Source organism: Oryctolagus cuniculus, chromosome 8 (genome assembly GCF_964237555.1).
Source record: "Oryctolagus cuniculus chromosome 8, mOryCun1.1, whole genome shotgun sequence".
Taxonomy (NCBI): Eukaryota; Metazoa; Chordata; class Mammalia; order Lagomorpha; family Leporidae; genus Oryctolagus; species Oryctolagus cuniculus.
Window position 1 is genome coordinate 69,400,694 of NC_091439.1, and position 21,416 is coordinate 69,422,109.

Sequence of the window (21,416 nt, forward strand, 5' to 3'; positions counted from 1 at the left end):
TATTAATTAATCATGGAGGAGAATTCTTCATGGACATAAATTGGAAGATGAGAGGAACCAAGATGCAGAGAGACAGAGGCTGCTGTGTAAGTCATTGGGCTTTTTCTTTCATCATCTTCCACTTTCCTGATTACATTTCAAATATTCTAATTTAGAAGTGGGCAGTGAAATATTTTGTGGTTTTCTGACTTCTTTGTTTTACGCTGATAATATTACCGGAAACAGTCACCCAATGAAGTGAACCATTTTCTCCACATTTAGTTTATCCTTGTTCTCTTGGGTACATTTTGGCAGACTGCATCTGTGAACCAGTTTCCCCCACTTCTATCAGAAGGACTCTGAAGCATTTGACTTTGCCCTTTGATTCAGACAGAGGGTGGTTGAAAGGAGTTTTATTCACAAAGGCAAGGGCAATGTTTTCATTTCATTTCGTTGTTCCTGTGAAAGTCAGCTCAGTATATTCTGCTACCTACTTAGCAGGATGAGACTTTTAAGATTAGATTACACTTAAGGATTCCAAAAAAGAATATTATATTACAGTTTCATTCCCTTGTTTCTAAATGGCAGCATTGATATTACCAGGCAGCATAAAGATATCAATCATCAGGAAGCTTATTGACTGTTCAAAATAGTTCTATCAATATCTAATTTGCTGTCTGATCTAATGCACAGTCATTCAGTACAATGCCAACTCAGTCTGTCTTTCAAAATATGTTATCTCTCCTCTTTGACACAGAGAAAAGCCTTCCCTTCATCCTCGAATCCCCCTCACGCAGAGATGCTTATTATCTGCCAGAAGGGAGAATGTTAAAAAAATAATAATTTCTCTGATCTGGTTTCTCCACTATCCAGTGCTTATAGTTTAAAATGATACCATATATCTGCCAAAAGTTTGCATTCCTAAACAGTCTTTTTCTAAACATCCTATGAAATGTTGTCCTTGAACACTTAAGTGACACACCCTGTGTATTACTTGTCAAGAAGTTTTGCTCATTCACAACTACCTATCAAACTCTTTAAGAACTAAAACCCAATCTGAAAAGGCTCCTCAAAGTCCAATTTGAGCAAAAGTTGAATAGCATACAGTAATCTCCCTCATATTGGTGGTCTCAATTTTATTCTAAATGTAAGTAGAAAATTCCAGAAATAGAGAGTTTATATGTTTTAAATCATACACTGTTCTGAATAGTCTGGGGAGATCTCACACTATCTCCACTCTGTATGACCCAGGAAATTAATCCACCTTTTGTCTAGCATATTCATGCCATATATGCTACCCACTCGTTAGTCACTTAGTGGCTGTCTCAGTTTTCAAATTGACTGTAGTGTGACCATACCATTTGTGTACAAGCCACACTTAGTTTCTTGAGTAATGACCCTACAGTCACAGGACTTGAGGTGCTGAGGATTCAGATATGACAAAGAGGAACCCAAAAGTGAAACAATGAACATTCTCAATTTAATAAGGAAAGAAAAATAATTGTATAATTAAGTTGCTGAGATTTACAGTGGCTTATTGATGTCAGTCTCTTAAATGCCTATTTGTAAATTACACTATGTCATACATACACACACACACATAAAATGGCAGGTTCAGTGCTATCCAGTTTCAGGCAGTCATTGGTGGTCTGGAAGCAGATAATAAAGGGAATACTCTAAAAACTTCTGCAGGTTCATATCTGATGTAAAATTTTTCTCTCATGCAATCTGTTTATCCAGTCATAAAGTCACATTCTTTTCCTTCATGGGTAGAAAGAGGGAACCCTGGGGAATACGCAGTCAATGGAATCTCTGTTTTGGTAGAAATGGCTATGTTCTTTACATAAATGGACCATGCTGCCTGATGGACAACCCAGACATTCATTGGCTATAATTCACTAAGTAGTTATTGATCACTGATGCATGTTTTAAGCCCTGTGTTAGTCACTGTGGACAGACAGTGCTGATCAACATAGAGATGACCCTAACTTCATAGAGCTTGGGATCCAGTAAAAGAGAACAACAGAACATCAAAACCTCATAGTGAATCTGGATTTGCCACATGTCTTTCATTCTATACACTCCTTGCTCCTGTTGCTACACACACACATACGCACACACAAACATTTCATATATATGTATATATATAGATAGATAGATATGTGCATATATGTATATATAATATTTAGAAAATATTTAGTAATTTAAGAAATCCTGTTTTAGAGCACACAAAATCTTAAAAAATATTGAATTCTGCTTTCCCAACCAACTTGAAAGAGAATATGGCATTACAGAAACTGTGGAGAGTTGGGGGCCAAAGCTGTGTCTTGGAAGTCTTCATAAAAAGTATCTTACAGGTGATTGGCTGATTGAACAAAGGAACAGAAATAAATGAACCTAAACAAAGGAACAGAAATAGTTGATAAGTGGCTTTTCTTTCCTCCATTGTTAAGGAGAAATTTCAATTGTGTAAAATATTCCTCAATTCCCAGTGCTTATTTAGTGATAGCAAAAGAATTTCCTCCACAGTTGGCATCATTTCTTTTCAGAAACTTTATTAGAAAGAATATTTATAACACAGGCAGACATCCAGGATATCAGCAGAGTATATAATGGTACACACATGACATTTGAATGCTGACTAAAATACCACACTTTCTACCAAAATGAAGAAATATAGACCTGGGATCCTCAGGGTTTGCTGGAGGGTAGTTATAGTTAATAAAAACCTGACTAGTCTAAAGTAAGAACATGAGAAGACTCTGAAAATCCACAGGACAGAGGGAAGAACTGAGCTTTGGTGGCTTCCAGATTGAAGTATTTAAGGAGTTGGTCAATTTTGTATGAAAATTGCCATAATACACGGGTCTATGACTCCAAACCAGACATTACAGGGCAAAAGTCTTAGATGAGAGCTGGGGCATTTGTCATGGCAGCATTATAAAGTATTCCAAAACTCAGTGGCTTAAAACAACAATCATTTATTTTTCCTCTCACAGCTGAAGGTCAGCCAAGGGTTTACTGAGCTGGGCTAAGCGAGGCTGGGCAGTTTGCCTCTCATTGATGTGACACTGGTGTTCCTCTGGGAACCAACAGGCTAGCTGGGGCAAGCCTTTGTCATGGTGACACTGTAGTGCAGAATGCCAAAGAAAACTCCCAAGGTATCCAAAGGTCTGGTCTGGACAAGCATCTTCTCATTTCAGCCTCATTGTATCGGAGAAAGCAAGATGCAAGGTCACAGCCAAAGTCAAAGTTTAGTAGAATACACTACGGTTCCTTGGGGAAAGGAACTTCTTGAGAGCCAAAATAAATGCATTTGTTCTATCTCCTCTGTTGAAGTCTTTAAACTCTCTTGAACTAGCATTCAACTCTAGTTAGGCCATGTGAATATTGTATTCATTTTGAATTTATATAAAATATGTTTAGCTAATTTTGATATCTTTGAGAATTCAATTGATGTACAAGTCATGTATTTATATGTGTACATGTCCATTTAGATCTCATTCTCACTGCTATAAAAATCAATTAATTAGCCTACATGTTTGATTGATAGAATTGTTCCTGGTGCAATGAGGAGAAGGATTGAAAGCAAGCAAAGAAAGTGTCAAAGAGAAGGACATTTTTGAATAATCTAGAGGAAGTAGATGTTGTCACTTACTGAAACCACATTCCAAATTTTAAGCTCTGGCCTTTGTTTTTCTTTGACACGTTCGAATATGTTTAGGCAAATAGAATTTCTGGCTAAAAATGGATATGTTAGTCACCTTTTTGTTACTATAATGAAATACCTGGCGAGCCAGTTAGGAAGGAAGGAGATTTACTTTGGCTCACAGCATTAGGAGTTCACAGTACAGGATCAGGTTGGTCCCATTGTTTGACTGATGAGACTGGATAATGGCTATAGGAAGCATACGTGGATGAATGACCACAGATGAGGCGGAAGTAGAAAGAGATAAGTTTGGCTCAGCACTTAGAAACAACTGTCTTATGAGATCTACCTTCTGAGTGCACGACCCCAATGACCTAAGGACTTCCCACTAAGCTCACCTTGCAACACCATAATTAGATTAATTTTCTAGCCTCTACCAATAGTGGCACCCTGGGTACTAATCCTTTAAGGCATGAGCCTAAGAAGGACAACAAACTAATATCTAAACCAGAGCAGTATAAGTGTATATGCATTGGTGGTGTGACAGACAATATAATCAACTAGGAGCCTTGCCATTTAATTATATTGCACATGCTAATAATTCACAGGATTAGTGAAAAATACATTTTCTTATTTTTATAACTTAACAATCTCCTTTTCTCAGAGGAGTATAAGGCAACTTCATAAACAGAATGACAGTGTTGTTGCCAGTTACACCACTTGTATTATTAATGTGGTATAGAAGAGACAAGGTACATTTTCTAGTTATTATCTCTGGGAGCTTGAGTCTACAATTCAAAGTAGCAGAACACAAATGGAAATAATATCCTGTTCATTCTTTTCACTATGAAACTAACCATAACTGAAATATGGTCCTCTTAGTCCATTTTCTGGTGCTATAACTGAATATCATGCACTGAGAAATTGATAAAGAATAGAGAATTATTGCCTCATAGTTCTGGAAGTTGAGAAGTCCAAAAGCATGTCACTCACATCCCATGAAGGTCTGTTTGCTGCATCATAGTCAGTGCAAGGCATCATATGATGAGACAGAACAAGGGTTCTGGACTGGATTTCTCTTCTTCTCCTTGTAAAACCACTAATGCCATCATTTCCTCCCTCCCCTTATGACTGCATCTAATTATAATTACCTCCAAAGCCACACTTCCAAGTACCACTAACAAAGAAATATGGGGTTTATGTTTTCAACACAGGACCTGTTAGAAGACACATTCAAACCATGGCTATGGCATACAGCATAGTTCAGACATTAAGAAGCCCAGAATGTGTGAGCTGGAATACACTAACTGTGTAGCAGCAAACTTCATTTTCATTTTTTGCATAAATGCTTTTTATTCAATTTATTGAGATAATTTATAGGAACAGATCTTCCCTTTAGTAACATCATGAACAAATGCAAGAGATACACATACACCCATAGATTTTTAACCTACAAACCTTTTGTTTAAGGTATATGAACTTCACGTATTTCATATATACAAATTTAGGAACATAGTAATTCTTCCAACCCTAACTTCCCTGCCGCCCACACTCCCACTCTTCTTTATCCTCCTTCTCCCAGTCTCATTCTTATTTTTTTTTACAAAGATCCATATTCAGTTAACTTTATATTCATAAGATTAACCCTATCTAATCATACTTGTATGATCAAGTACTCTGAAAGAAGATAAAAGAATAGTAGCTAATTGTCCCTGAAGGCTTTCAAATCAAAATGGCTATATACAACGATTATTGTCAGGACTGAAATGAGGGTACAATCGCACCAAAGGCCACTGAGCATAGTGCTAGTAGGTATCACTTTAAAATTGCAAAATCTAAACTCTGTGTGTGTATGTTTACATCAATCACAGGCATGTGGAATTTGGATATAATTCTTCTTTGACCAAGGTATCAAGGATGAATTCAGAAATTCCACTTATTCTCTATGTGACTTTGTGCAAGACAGTTGTTCTTCCAATTTTTTTCTTATTCTTAATATGAAGCAGCTAAATGAGTGGCTTTTAAAGTCCCTTAAATGCTCCCTTGTTGCTTGTTTCTAAGAGTTGCTCTTTAGTTAGCTATGCTAGAATCCAACACATATTGAGAGATAATTCTCCATGGCATTTCTGCACATCCTCTATCCTATTTTATGTTTTAAAGGTGTTTACCTAGCAAATAGCCTTAGAGGAGAGAAATAATTTCACCCTCTAGGGCAGAAATGGATTTACTTTCTGAACAGAATCACAAAGATAAGGTCTCTCTCTGGGCCAAAATTGGGCAGTTGGCTAGGAGTCCCCACTAGAAGAGTGGAGGTCCTGGGATCAGGTTTCCTTAGCATTGGCACGAACTCTGCTTGGGCAGCATTCATCTGAGCCTGTAATTACACCATTCACAGGATCTTGATTGACTGGGATGTGACCCACAGTGCCGTGAGTACAGCAATCTTTTCTTCAAGACCCAGGAGTCCTTTGTCTTTTGTCAACATCTACACATTGTAGAAAGCTAGCTTTCAGTAGGGCAGAAATATCAGACCATTCCAGATCCACAACAAACAATTGCATACAACAGAAACCTATGGAAAGGAAAGGCAGCCTTTGTTCAGAGCTGTCCATGTCTAGATAGTGCTCCTCCCATGCCGGAAACCCTGAAGGCATTGAGCAATTTACACTTTCATCTCAGCTCAGTCATAGCTTCTTGTTAGCTCCCAAATCACTTACACCCTGAAATCTCAGTGGTTAAAACAGTAGAGCTTTACTCCTTGTAATTTTAAATTTCAACATAAATGTGCTTAATCCATGTGAGACTGAATGACCATTCCAGGATCCTGAGTGTGTCTACCATGGTGTAGGGCATTGTAGATTTCTCTATTCTGTGATGATATGAAAATAGCAAGGCTGGTGAGTTATATTTTGCTATCAGCCTGACTCACAAGTTTTCTAGATGTCACTCCCTCTTACTTTCCATCAGCCAACATTCAGGCATAAGATCATACTCAGTGCAAGAGGCTAGAAAACGGAGTCTGGATGTACATCAGGGAGAAATAAAAAAAAAGGCACTGGAGACCAAAAAATCAGTCTCTGCCAGAACTAGGCAAAACCAACCATCTTATTTCTGGAATTCAAATTGGATAGTATGTAATAGTTTCCTAATTTATCATTCGTAAACCAAATGACTCAAACCACCTGCCTCCATTTGAAGAAATGATCCTTCTTATAATTTCAGTACATCACACTATTTTTTATATTAGCCTAGCAAAATACTTCTTTCTTTTTTTAAAAAAAGATTTATTTATTTATTTGAAAGTCAGAGTTACACAGAGAGGAGAGGGAGAGAAAGAGAGAGAGATCTTCCATCCAATGGTCCACTCCCCAGTTGGCCACAACAGCCAGAGCTACACTGATCTGAAGCCAGGAGCTTCTTCCAGGTCTCCCACATGGGTGCAGGGGCCCAAGGACTTGGGCCATCTTCTACTGCTTTCCCAGGCCACAGCAGAGAGCTGGATAGGAAGTGGAGCAGCCAAGTCTCAAACCTGTACCCATATGGGATGTTGGCACTGCGGGCCAGGGTGTTAACCTGCTGCACCACAGCGCCGGCCCCAAGTGACTTCTTTCTTAAAGTCATGTTTTCAGATAGTCTTCATGTTGTTTCTAACCCAAGAAAAAAAAAAAACACTTATATAAGCTACTGTATGTGAGTCACAGCCATGGACCTGTAGTGAGGGGATAGCTGATTGCCCAAGTGTCAACTAAATGGAGTACAAGATATATTCAGGTTTAGAAACCACCCATGTTTCTAAGGCTTAAAGAGGGAGCCCACACACCAGAGACCCTGTGTGACTTCTAATCCGCTCAGCTATGGGACATGCTAGAGAGGCAGCTGATGTCTTATTACACAAGAACAGAGCTCTGTGTTATGAGAAGCACATTGTCATGCAACAGTTCAATGGTTCAGATTAAAAACACTTTCTTGAAGGATTTTCAAGGATGATCCTAGGATGATCCTAGGTGTCCTTCAAACTTCAAAGCATGCTTGCCCAACTACTGATAGTAAATTCCATTTATATTTGCACAGAAACTATAGAATTAATCTAAACTCTTTCCCCTCTGATTTTACTGCTGGCTCCAAAAAATCTCATCCAAAAACCCTTTTATTCATGCCCCATAATATTAACATAGCAATTTGGTTCTAGAGTGGAAATATCATGTCCATTCTCTTAATTTAAAGTGATTAATGCAGTCCAGGGTAAAGGTTAGATTTCTTAGCTATATAAAAACCCTTTAGAATACAGCTCACCCCCCCTTTTTTTTTGACAGGCAGAGTGGACAGTGAGAGAGAGAGAGACAGAGAGAAAGGTCTTCCTTTGCCGTTGGTTCACCCTCCAATATCCGCAGCGGCCGGCACGCTGCAGCCAGCGCACCGCGATGATCCAATGGCAGGAGCCAGGTACTTCTCCTGGTCTCCCATGGGGTGCAGGGCCCAAGTACTTGGGCCATCCTCCACTTCACTCCCTGCCCACAGCAGAGAGCTGGCCTGGAAGAGGGGCAACCGGGACAGAATCCGGCGCCCCAACCGGGACTAGAACCTGGTGTGCCGGTGCTGCTAGGCCGAGGATTCGCCTAGTGAGCCACGGCGCCGGCCAGAATACAGCCCTTTTGTATTATTGTACCTCATCTCTTGCCACTCCCTTGCAGGCACACTGCTCTCGCTATATTTCACTATCTGCATCTTTCAAAACATTAGGCTGATTCAAATGCCCTGCTTCTTGATAGGCTGCCCTATCTTCCTTGAAGGGCCAACCCTCCTTTAGCAAGTAATCATTCCCCACCATCTTTTACATTTTAGCTTAAACATCATTCCCTGCAGGTAAAGTTATATGATTCAAACCATTTAAAAATTGTTTTTGAGTTTCTGTAAGCCGCTAAGCAAAATAAATACAATACCACTTACCGGTACTATTACTGTTGATTGTTGTTTCCATGATTCTACTAGGCTCTAATCTCCTTGAAAAAGCATTGTGTCTTTATTTTATGTGAAATGGAGATACATGCAGTTTTCAAATTAGGAATGATCTCTCACTCAAGAGTGTATTAATCAGTTGTTGTTTCACAGTCAAAACTTATTCCCCATAGCATTAATTTTACATACTTCAAAGATTTTCTTATAAAAGGTATTTCCCATGTTAAATTAAAGACTTTGAGGAAGATTGTTTTTCAAGCAAAGCACATTTCTAAATAAAAACACTAGGTTTTTCGAGTTGAACAGTGGTTTCTTTGAATATGACATTGAACAGAAATTGAGTCATAATGAGACCCCATAATTTTTTTTATAGTCACATCTGAGAGACTTCCAAATTACAGATGTATCACAGGTACAAATTAGTGCTGCACCCCAGATTAAACTCATCAATTTAGCACAGAATTATGGTATATATTCATCATGAGTTCTTAACTATTGGATTCATGGTATTAAAGCACATACATTCTTTTTTTTTTTTTTTATCTTTTATTTAATGAATATAAATTTCCAAAGTACGACTCATGGGTTACAATGGCTTCCCCCCCCATACCGTCCCTCCCACCAACAACCCTCCCCTTTCCCACTCCCTCTCCCCTTCCATTCACATCAAGATTCATTTTCGATTATCTTAATATACAGAAGATCAGCTTAGTATACCTTAAGTAAGTATTTCAACAGTTTGCTCCCACACAGAAACATAAAGTGAAAAATAATAGATGATTTTTTTAAAATGATGATGAAATCCGATCAGACCTATTGTCATGTTTAATCCCAGTGAGGAGAGTCAAGTTGGGAATTGAAAATTTCTTTCTTTCTTTCTTTTTTTTTTTTTTTTTAACAGAAGATCAGTTTAGTGTACATTAAGTAAAGATTTCAGTCGTTTGCACCCCCATAGAAACACAAAGTGAAATATACTGTTTGAGTACTCGTTATAGCATTAAGCCTCAGTGTACAGCACGTTAAGGACCGAGATCCTACATGAGGAGTAAGTACACAGTGACTCCTGTTGTTGACTTTACCAATTGACACTCCTGTTTATGGCATCAGTAATCTCCCTATGCACCAGTTATGAGTTTCCAAGGCTATGGAAGCCCCTTGAGTTCTCCGACTCTTATCTTGTTTAGACACGGTCATAGTCAAAGTGGAGGTTCTCTCCTCCCTTCAGAGAAAGGCACCTCCCTCTTTGAAGACCTGTTCTTTCCACTGGGATCTCACTCACAGAGATCTTTTTGCCAGAGTGTCTTGGCTTTCCATGCCTGAAATACTCTCATGGGCTTTTCAGCCAGATCCGAGTGCCTTTAGGGCTGATTCTGAGGCCAGAGTAAAGCACATACATTCTTAAGATTGAATCATTGTGGCTCCTAGGATTTAACCAAAGACTCAAGAATTATCTTGGTACTGATGCTAAATTTGGAGCTGCAGTCATGGAGGAAAGTGAACACTTTGGGAGTTAAAAAAAAATATGGCATTAAATACTCTATGTAGATTTGCAAATTGGGAAGTTATTTTTACTGAGGTTATTATCTATAGTAGTTTTAAGGTGGAAAAAGAGATAAGTCTTAGATCTGCTCATGTTTGTTTGCAGATTCTGCCTGGATCGGATAGCGGGCCCCAAATGGCCCTTCAGGACTTTGCTGGTGCTTTGGAATATGCAGTCAAGCAGAGTTTAGAACTACTGCAGTACAAGTGATTGTGAGAAGTTACAGTAATTTCAGGAGGGATCTATGACAAAAAAGTAAGAAACAGACATTGAAATGTTATTAGGACAGACCACTGCAGAGGTCTATGGATAGCTGTTTTGGTAGTGCTAAGGAGTTTCTTGGATATAAAGCTATGAACGCTATCAGATCTTCAACCTCCAAATGGGTGTGGGGCATAAGGTCCCCTGGGGTCGTGATTCTTTTGCCCATTTAGTGACTGTGTATTACCGAGAAGAAAGAACTTACTCGGACATTTTTGGGGGGACCTGCATAATTACTCCTTGAGGATATAGCCTATGACTTGAAATATTAGAATTTCCACAGTAACTGCACAAAACAGTAATATATTATGATAGGAAGCTGAAAGCAAACAATCTCTTCAAAATAGCAGAAAGAAAATACAAACTTCCCATAGGTTACAATAATTATACTAATGGTAGATTTGTCACCAGCAAAACTGGAAGTCACTATGGAATAAAATAATTTATTAAAAAGCCCTACTAAAACGTTTATCCAGGGGCCGGCACTGGGGCTTAGTGAGTTAAGCTGCCACTTTCAGTGCCGGCATCCCATATGTGCACCAGTTGGAGTCCTGGCTGCTCCACTTCTGATCCAGCACTCTGCTATAGCCTGGGAAGGCAGTAGAAGATGGATCTCCACCCGCATGGGAGACCAGGAGGAAGCTCCTGGCTCCTGCCTTTGGATAGACCCAGCTCTGTCCATTGTGGCCAATTGGGGAGTGAACCAGTGTATGCAAGACCTCTCTCTCTCTCTCTCTCTCTGCCTCTGCCTCTGCCTCTCTGTAACTCTACCTTTCAAATAAATAAATAAATCTTAAAAAACAGTTTATCCAATATAATAATGTTCAAATATAAGAGTGAAATAAAAGCTATTTAAGATAGAAAAAACTGACAGAATTCATCATGGATAGAGCATCACTGTGGGAAATACGATATGTTAGGAGAATGGAAAATAATCTAAAGAGAAATGTGAAATGAAACAAGGAATGGAAGGAAAAAAAGAAAGGTAATCATTAGGGTAAATCTAAGCAAATAATAACAGAAAGTGATTTTACCATTCATATTACTTAATTTCTAAGATTAAAAAACTTAGAATCAAATGATAAAATATACCAGCAAAAAAGAGTGTGAAGTGATAATTATAATTTATAGATTGTGTGTTTCCTTTAAGACCAAAAGGACAATAAGCATACTATTCAACTTTAGATTTTGTTATATAAGTGATAGGCATGCACATAAAATATCTAAGTTAAGAATTATAAAATAAAAGCCATAAATTTCAAAACAAAGGAGAAAAACCAGTATATGGGAAAATTCACCAAATAAAAACACAGAAGGCAGGAAAATAAATAGAGGGAAAAAAAGAGGCAAATAACATGTAATAAAACGGTAGGAAAGCACATTGGGACTGGTTCAAGTCCTGGCTGCAGTGGTTCTGATGCACCTTCCAGCTGATGTGCTGGTAAATAAGCAGAGGAAGATCCCGTGCCTGGGCCTCTGCCACCCCCATGGGAGACTCAGAATCCCAGGCTCCTGGCTTCCGCCTGGCCCAGACTTGACCACTGCTCTCATCTGGGCAGTGAATCAGCAGCTGGAAGATCTTTCTCTCTCTGTCTCTCCTTCTCTGTCATTTTGCCTTTAAAATAAATAAGTCATAAAAAATTACAAAAGCACATATGCAAAACCTCAATTAATGCACAGCTATTTATTTGGCAGAGTTTCAACTGTATGAAGAGTATTCAGAACATTCATGGAAAACATTATGAAAAAAATCCACATGGTTTTCAATTTTTTGTCCTTAAATTAGCATGTTCTCATTTCATTTTCTTTTAAAGAAACACACTTTACTTTGTATATTTTCACCTAGCGGATTATTTTTGTCACTATGAAAGATGGACAGAGACAGAAGAATTGCCCATCTGCTGGCTCACTTCCCAAACATCTGCCTCCTGTATTTGGCCTGGCCTGGCCTGGACTGTTGCAGGCTTTTGAGGGATGGATGCTTTCTCTCTTTGTCCTTCTCTTTTCCCTTTTCCCACTCTCTTTGTTTCTCTGTTTTTCAAATACTTAAGTAAATAAATCTGAAAAAGTTACTTCACCCAGATAATCTTTTAGTGAGTTGACAAATATTTACAGCAAACTTATTAAATGCTACATGCCATTCTTAAGATATTGGAATCTAATAATGAAGAAGCAAATGCAAACTTCTGACCTTAGAACTAGCTTTTTACGGAAGAGTTTTTATTCTACTGAGAACAAATTGAAAGTTTAAACTATAAGATAATAAATCCTTTAAAAATGTTGACAGGATCAGAAAAAGAGCATAGACAAATTCATACTCGAAGAGGTTTCCTTTTTTTTTTTTTTTTAAGATTTGTTTATTTGTTTGAAAGTCAGAGTTGCAGAGAGAAAGAGAAGTCTTCCATCCACTGATTCATTCCACAGATGGCTGCAATGGCCAGAGCTGCGCAGATCCTACTAAGCAAGGAGCCAGGAGCTTCCTCTGGTCTCCCACACAGGTACAGGACTTGGGCCATCTTTTACTGCTTTCCCAGGCCATAGCAGAGAGCTGGATCAGAAGTGGAGCAGCTGGGACTCAAACTGATGCCCATATGGGATGCCGGCACTGCAGGCAGAGGCTTTACTCACTATGCCACAGTGCCGGCCCCTTGAAGAGGTCTTAAGAAATGTCTTATTCCACTCATTTTAACCAAACAAAAATAACCACAAGAACGTTACAATTAAGAAGAGATATGCAGGGGCCCAAGGACTTGGGCCATCTCTTACTGCTTACCTAGGCCATAGCGGAGAGCTGGATTGGAAGTGGAGCAGCCAGGACTCCAACTGGTGCCCATATGGAATGCCGGCACTGCAGGTGGTAGCTTTACCCACTATACCCCTGCACCCACATGAGAGACCTAGAAGCAGCTCCTGGTTCCTGGCTTCAGATCTGCTCAGCTCTGGCCATTGTGGTCAATTGGGGGATGAACCAGAAGATGGAAGACCTCTCTCTCTCTCTCTCTCTCTCTCTCTCTCTCTCTCTTTCTCTGCCTCTCTCTCTCTCTCTCCCTATATTCTCTGTAACTCTGCCTCTCAAATAAGTAAGTAAATCTCAAAAAGAGAGTCATTAATAATAAAAATCCTGCAAAGCTATATATCTAATAGCTTATGTTATAATGCAATCAACGTGGCGGAAATTAAAACCACTTGAATGATAGTGAAAAGTACCTGTCACAGTATCTGACAATGGGCACGCATTTGACTTGGTGGTTAGGACACTCATGCATCAGAATTCCTGGGTTCATCCCCCAGCTCCATCTGATTCCAGCTTCCTGTTAATGCAGACCATGGGAGGCACTGATGATAACCCAAGTAACCAGGTCCCTGCCACCGACACGGGAGCCTTGAATTAGATTGTTGCCTTCTGACTCTGCTGCCACATGCCAGTTGCTGAGGGCATTTAGGGAATGAATCAGCAGATTGCATCTATCTTTCTCTGCATCATCAATGAGAAATCCAGCCAATTTTACCCATAGAAAACTTCAATGCTTATTGTAGAAGAAACCCACAGACTGAGGTGCTAAGTCTCACATGTAAGATATGAAAGAATTAAAAAAGGAATAAAATGAACAATGAAAGAAAAACTGGAGAAATTTTGTATTACTCCAAATAAATAGAAGGAGAAATGATAGATTATAGGGAATACATTTTTTAAAATAGAAAAAGAAAGTACTGACATTGAAATTTGGGATGTAAATATTTTAAAAGCACTTTAAAGATTTTTTTAAAAATATGAGAATATGATGAAACATATTTTATGAATTTTGTTTAAAATTTAAATATAGGCGACAAATTTATAGAAAGTTAAATATATAATAAAAACCAGTACAAAAAGAAATTGGAACAGTTAGCAGTATCATATTCCTTAAATTAGTTTAAAATCTTCTCAGAAGAATAAAAAACCTCTTAGCCCAGATCACTTTAAATGTGTTTAAAGCATAAGTAATTAAAATTTTAATAAATTCTCAAAAAGGCGGGGGGCAGCATGGTGGCATAGCTGGTTAAGCTGCCACTTGCAGTGCTGACATCCAACATGGGTGCAGGTTCCAGTTCTAGCTGCTCCATTTCCATTCCAATTACCTGCTAATGCACTTGGGAAAGCAGTCGATGATGGCCCAAGTCCTTGGATCCCTGCCACCCACAGGGGAGACCTGAATAGAATTCCAGGCTCCTGTGTTCGCTCTGGCCCAGCCATGGCTGCTGTGACCATTTAGGGAGTGAACACACCAGTGTGTGGACAAGCTCGCTCTCTTTCTGTCTCTCCCCACCCCAACCCTCATCCCCATAACTCTGCCTTTCAAATGAATAAAAAGATCTTTAAAAAAAAAAAAAAAAACAGAAAAGAAATTCTCTCAGAAGAAAGAAATCAGAAGAGAATACACCACACACACTTTATAAAGAATTGAAACATCAATAATATAACCCAGCAACAACTGCCCAAGAAAGAAAAGTGTAAATCAATTTTGGCCATGAAAGTAGATCCTTAAATAACTCATAAAATATTAGAAAATTAAAAATAGAAATATATGTATATCAATCACATAAACAAATATATTTGAAGTATTATATGTAATATATAATCTTGTTTATGATATATATGTTATATATCATATGTAGAATCTGCATTATTTGTATACTGATATAATGAAATTGAGATTATCTCAGGAATACATAGATATTTATCACTATGTAAACCAGAATTACACTTTGCCAATTAAAAGAAGTACAAAACCATAGCAGAATTTAAAAAGATGCAGGCAAAGTATGACCACGAGAGGAAGATGGTCAAGATTTGTGCTCCTGCCTCCTTTGTGGGAAGCCTGGATGGAATTTTCAGCTGCCACCATTGACCCCACCTGGTCCAGGTCATTGCAGGCACTTGGGAAGTAAACTAGTGGATGGGATCTCTCTCTCCCCCAACCTCCTCCTGCCATCTAATACACACATCATTTACTCCAAACACATAGGACTCATCCAGGTTGGCAAGGATGGCTCAACATACACAAATCAATAAATGTGATATACTCCATTAGCAGAATGGAGGACAATAAACTTATGATCATCACAATAATGCAGAAAATGGGCTTGATAAAACTAAACATCACTTCATGATAAAAAATCAAACTATATAGATTAAGCATAGAAGGAATGTAGCACAAAATAGTGAAGACCATATGTGTAAGTATATAGCTAATGTTAGACCCTCTGAGTGAGGATGCTAACATGTCGAGAGATACACCCCAAAGACTCAGAGTCCAGACCAGCTGATGCAAAAGCAAGAGGATTTATTCAGCGTCTGTGCAGACGGGCCTCCTGAACTCAGGAGTCCAGAGAGCGCCCCCAGCACGGAGCCACACGGTTTATATACCCGCAGCGACCAATCAAAAGCACTATAGTGTCCATGCACACAGCAGTCCAATCCATGAGCTGATCATGTGAAAGGCATGCGTCTTCTGTCCAATCAGCTACAGGATCACATGGGAGGCATGTACCTCGTCCCCATTTTGTTGTTTACTTCTTTACCAGTTCCTTTCCCTGTCAGCGTCATCTTGTTCACTCTGAGGGGGACGGCGTCTCGCTCCCGCTCCCTTCGTTCCCCTGGTGGGAGAACGGCGTCCCGCTTCCCACACCGTTATTTGAGTATTAGGAGGCATACAAACTGGGTTAGGTCTTAGCACAGCCAGGCACAAGTGTCGCAGTTAGCTAAGCATAGGGTCCCTTATTTTTATAGCTGCACCTAATTTTAGCTTTGGGGGAAAAAGTTTAGGGCTATAATTTTTTTTTTAACTTTTATTTAATGAATATAAATTTCCAAAGTACAGCTTATGGATTACAATGGCTTCCCCCTCATAACATCCCTCCCACCCGCAACCCTCCCCTTTCCCATTCCCTCTCCCCTTCCATTCACATGAGGATTCATTTTCGATTCTCTTTATATACAGAAGATCAGTTTAGCATGCATTTAGTAAAGATTTCAACAGTTTGCTCCCACACAAACCTAAAGTGAAAAATAATAGATGATTTTTTAAATGATGATGAAATCCGATCAGACCTATTGTCATGTTTAATCCCAGTGAGGAGAGTCAAGTTGGGAATTGATAATTTCTTCTTTTATTTTTTTTTTTTACAGATGATCAGTTTAGTATACATTAAGTAAAGACTTCAACAGTTTGCACAAAGTGCAAATATACTGTTTGAGTACTCGTTATAGCATTAAGCCTCAATGTACAGCACATTAAGGACAGAGATCCTACATGAGGAGTAAGTGCACAGTGACTCCTGTTGTTGACTTTACCAATTGACACTCCTGTTTATGGCATCAGTAATCTCCCTATGCACCAGTCATGAGTTTCCAAGGCTATGGAAGCCCCTTGAGTTCTCCGACTCTTATTTTGCTTAGACAAGGTCATAGTCAAAATGGAGGTTCTCTCCTCCCTTCAGAGAAAGGTACCTCCTTCTTTGAAGACCTGTTCTTTCCACTGGGATCTCACTCACAGAGATCTTTCATTTAGGTGTTTTTGTTTGTTTGTTTTTTGCCAGAGTGTCTTGGCTTTCCATGCCTGAAATACTCTCATGGGCTTTTCAGCCAGATCGGAATGCCTCTAGGGCTGATTCTGAGGCCAGAGTGCTGTTTAGGACATCCACCATTCTATGAGTCTGCTAAGTATCTCACTTCCCATGTTGGATCACTCTCCCCTTTATTTATTCTATCGGTTAGTATTAGCAGATACTAGACTTGTTTATGTGCTCCCTTTGACTCTTAGTCCTTTCATTATGATCAATTGTGAACTGAAATTGATCACTTGGACTAGTGAGATGGCATTGGTACATGCTACCTTGATGGGATTGAATTGGAGTCCCCTGGTATGTTTCTAACTCTACCATTTGGGGCAAGTCAGCTTGAGCATGTCCCAAATTGTACATCTCTTCCCTCTCTTACTCCCACTCTTATGCTTAACAGGGATCACATTTCAGTTAAATTTCAACACTTAAGAATAACTGTGTATTAATTACAGAATTACACCAGTCATATTAAGTAGAACAGACAAAAAAAACTACTAAGAGGGATAATGTATTAAGTTGTTCATTAACAGTCAGGGCTATGCTGATCAAGTCACCGTTTCCCATAGTGTCCATTTCACTTCAACAGGTTTCCTTTTTGGTGTTCAGTCAGTTGTCACCGATCAGGGAGAACATATGGTATTCAAGGTATTTGTCCCTTTGGGACTGGCTTATTTCACTCAGCATGATGTGTTCCAGATTCCTCCATTTTGTTGCAAATGACTGGATTTCGTTGTTTCTTACTGCAGTATAGTATTCTAAAGAGTACATATGCCATAATTTCTTTATCCCGTCTACCGTTGATGGGCAATAAGGTTGGTTCCATGTCTTGGCTATTGTGAATTGTGCTGCAATAAACATTAGGGTGCAGACCGCTTTTTTGGGGGGAATGCTCAAGTCTAACCTTCTTCTATCCTTCCTCCTGCATTGTCTAGTGGCAATCAGTGTCTTTGCCAATATTTCATGGAGATGGAAACTCACCCTCTTTCCTTTAAATTAGTCACTTTGGCTTTCTCCTTTCTCTATTAGTCAGTGTCATTGCTGCGTTCATGCAGAGGAGTAACTTACAAGGGACTGAAACCTACTTAGTCTCTTTCAAATTCTCTATCTATGGCCTCTCAGTCTCCCTATCTTTTCTGACATGCCCAGTGTCTGTTCACTCACCCCTCTCTTCTTCTTCTTTTTTTTTAAAAATGTATTTATTTCTTTGAAAGTCAGAGCTACACAGAGAGAGGAGAGGCAGAGAGAGGGAGAGAGAGAGAGGTCTTCCATCTGCTGGTTCATTCTCCAAATGCCCACAACAGCCAGAACTGCACCATCTGGAAGCCAGGAGCTAGGGGCTTCCTCCAGGTCTTCCCACATGGGTGCAGGGGCTCAAGGACTGGGCCATCTTCTACTGCTTTCCTTGGTATAGCAGAGAGCTAGATTGGAAATGGAACAGTTGAGTCTCAAACTTGCACCCACATGGGATACTGGCACTGCAGGCGGCAGCCTTACCCACTGGCCACACTTGCATCTCTAACCCCTCTCTTGCATCTCAGTTGTCAGGATTAGGAGAATCTTGTGTCTGTTCAGACAAGGCCTCAGTCTGGTCGCAGTCAGCCTACTGTGATAAAGAATGCATGTGCCTCATTTCCCCAAATCCTTGCTACAATTTAAAATGAGCACTGGCAGGAAATGGCCATAGCTCGGTTCATTTAAAACCACTGTTTGCCACCAACCAGGAGCCTCACAGGGACGTACTTTCCAACTCCCTCTTAGGCTTTTTTTAGACTAGCAAGGGTGGGCCTTCCAACCTCTGGCCCAAAGGATTCCAATTTTGTTGCTCACTAAATTGTGGGTGTTTCTTTGCCCACTTACTTAGGATCCCTCTGTTCTATGGTTGTGGCCCACATATGCCTTATTAAACACATAGAGCACACATTAAAACTTCCATTAGAGGCCCCAAGCCCAGAGAGGATAAAACAGTCCAGGTAACCCTTCTGTGCTTTATAATACACTGTAAATTGCCAAGATTTTGTTGTGACCAGGGTTGTTTTAAGTTTTTCCAATCCATGATTTTGATTCTCTGAAAATATTTGCAATGAGATTCATAGAGCTGTATCTTTTTTTTAACTTTTATTTAGTAAATATAAATTTACCTGTTTCCTATTTAATTCCTCAAAAATTCAAAAACTATTTTAAAATAAGTATGGGATAAAATTCTATATGTTTCTTGTAATTTAGAGGTATTAAAAGATTGTTTCATGATATGAATTGAAGGAACCAGTAGTAAGAAAGAAAGTTATGGAAGAAGCCATAACCATGAGAATGTATTCTTGGTTATTAAGGTTAAGAAAGAGGATTTAAAAAATTATTTATTTAAAAGACAAAGTTACAGAGAGAGAGAAGAAGAGAAGAAGAAAAAGAAGAAGAAGAAGAAGAGGAGGAGGAAGAAGGAGGAGGAGGAGGGAAGAAGAGTGAGTGAGACCTCAATGACTGGGGCTGGCCCAGGCTGAACCTGTCCCGCAAGTGATCCTTAACAAACTGTGCTATTATGTCGGCCTCAAGACAGAGGATTGCTTTGATAGGAAGAGGAAGTGAAGGAATAAATATATTGTAGATACTTTGCTTTTGTTTTTGGAACTGAACTGGGTAATGCTATGTGTCTCAGGGGAAAGTTTATTGTATTGTCTCTTGCCTTTCTTGGATCTTGATTGCTTTGGAGAACTTAGTCTTAAAGGAGTTGAAATTTTCTGTGTATTTTTAAATGTTTGGGTGACTAGCGTAACTCTAATTAGATCTGGGAAACAGTTTTATTCTAAATTCTCTTGTTAAATGAATTACTACTTTTATTTTGATCTGACAATTCTTTAAGATTTAAGTTCTGAAAGGACTGAAATATCTGGTGGATCCCTGGAAATGTCAAAGGGTAGGACTCTCAACCTGAAGAGACAATAGCTGTTTAAGATAATTTAGATTGTATAAAATGTATTTTTAGGCAATAAAATTACACCAGACCTATGTTCTGCTTATATAAATGTCTGATGTTTTACATGATGGGGTTAGTTAATGCTGATGAGATATGATTCTAAAGTATACACATCCACCACAGCTTTATACCAGACATAACTTGTCCTGCTTGTTATGTTGGTTGTGTGATGAATGCCAGCAGTGGGGACGTATGCTCTTTCCTTTGTCCCTGGCATCTGTCCACAGCCTGCTGAGCAACGAAGCAGAGAGCCAGATGCCCTCCCCTGCATTAATATCCTTGCTCTCAACCCCCACCCCTCCCCTTCCAGGTACACAGCATGTCCTAGCACTAAATGCCTCATGTGAGGAGATAAATAGGTCTGAGCCTTGCAGCCTTACATTACCTGACTGTGTCTTAAAAGCCTGTCAGATTATTATTAAACCTAAAAACCCCTTCTGTCTTGTCCTATTTGCTTTTGGATGAGTTAGCATACAAGACATAAAATAACAGCTAACCTGGACAGCATTGCAAAAAGGATTTAGAGACAGTGCCCACCTATTTGGACAGATCCTTCTGGAGGACATAAATGAAGAATCCGTTTAGGGAGCTGGAAAGAAGATCTAAAATTAGATGATTTGCTAGTCTGTTTCCCCACTTGAGACTCCGGTTTAACTCATTTGACTAACACCCTTAACATTCTAACAGAATGTGGCTACCAGGTGTCCAAGGAAGAAAGCAAAACTTGTCCACAGGAAATAAAATATTTAGCGTTCTTCCTCACCTGTGGGGAACAGAGACTGGCCCCAGAAATAATGCAAGCCATGTATCAAATACCAGGCCCTATAATCGTAAGACAGCTCTGGTGTTTCTAAGACCAACAGGATATAAATCTCTATGTACTAGGAAATAGTACAGTTCCTATAGCAGACTCTCAAGAGCAAGTCAGAACAGGGTCCCTCCCTTTGAGAAAGAGAGCAAAGCACAACCTTCGCCTAAGTAAATGTTACCATGACTAGGGCCCCACATACTAGGGCTGTAAAACCCTGTCCTTCAAAACTGGTGGGCCTTAGCATACCAACTGCTACCTAAGGGGCCTTCTGAACATTGCTCCATAAAAAATGGTGTCCTTTCATCAATTGTGCAAGACAGGTACAAAATCACAGTCACTGTTTTTTGGTTGAGACCAGACAACTGCAGGTCCAGGCCAGTCAGGGTTGGAATTTGTGTCCAAGCATTAGGTTGTGGAAACCCGGTCTTGTGACTCCTTGATCCTATAATTCCCATACTCCTACTGATTCTCTTTGGGCCTCTCTGTCTCTAACAAAATACAGGTTTCCTAGCTCTATGTGGTCACGAGGCAGGGCTGCCTACCTATCCCATTGAGGATGTGACCAGCCTTCTGAACCACACAGTCAATCTTTTCCCAGGCCACCTCCAAATATGGTAGGGCAGACAACAGGAGAATACCCATAACCATT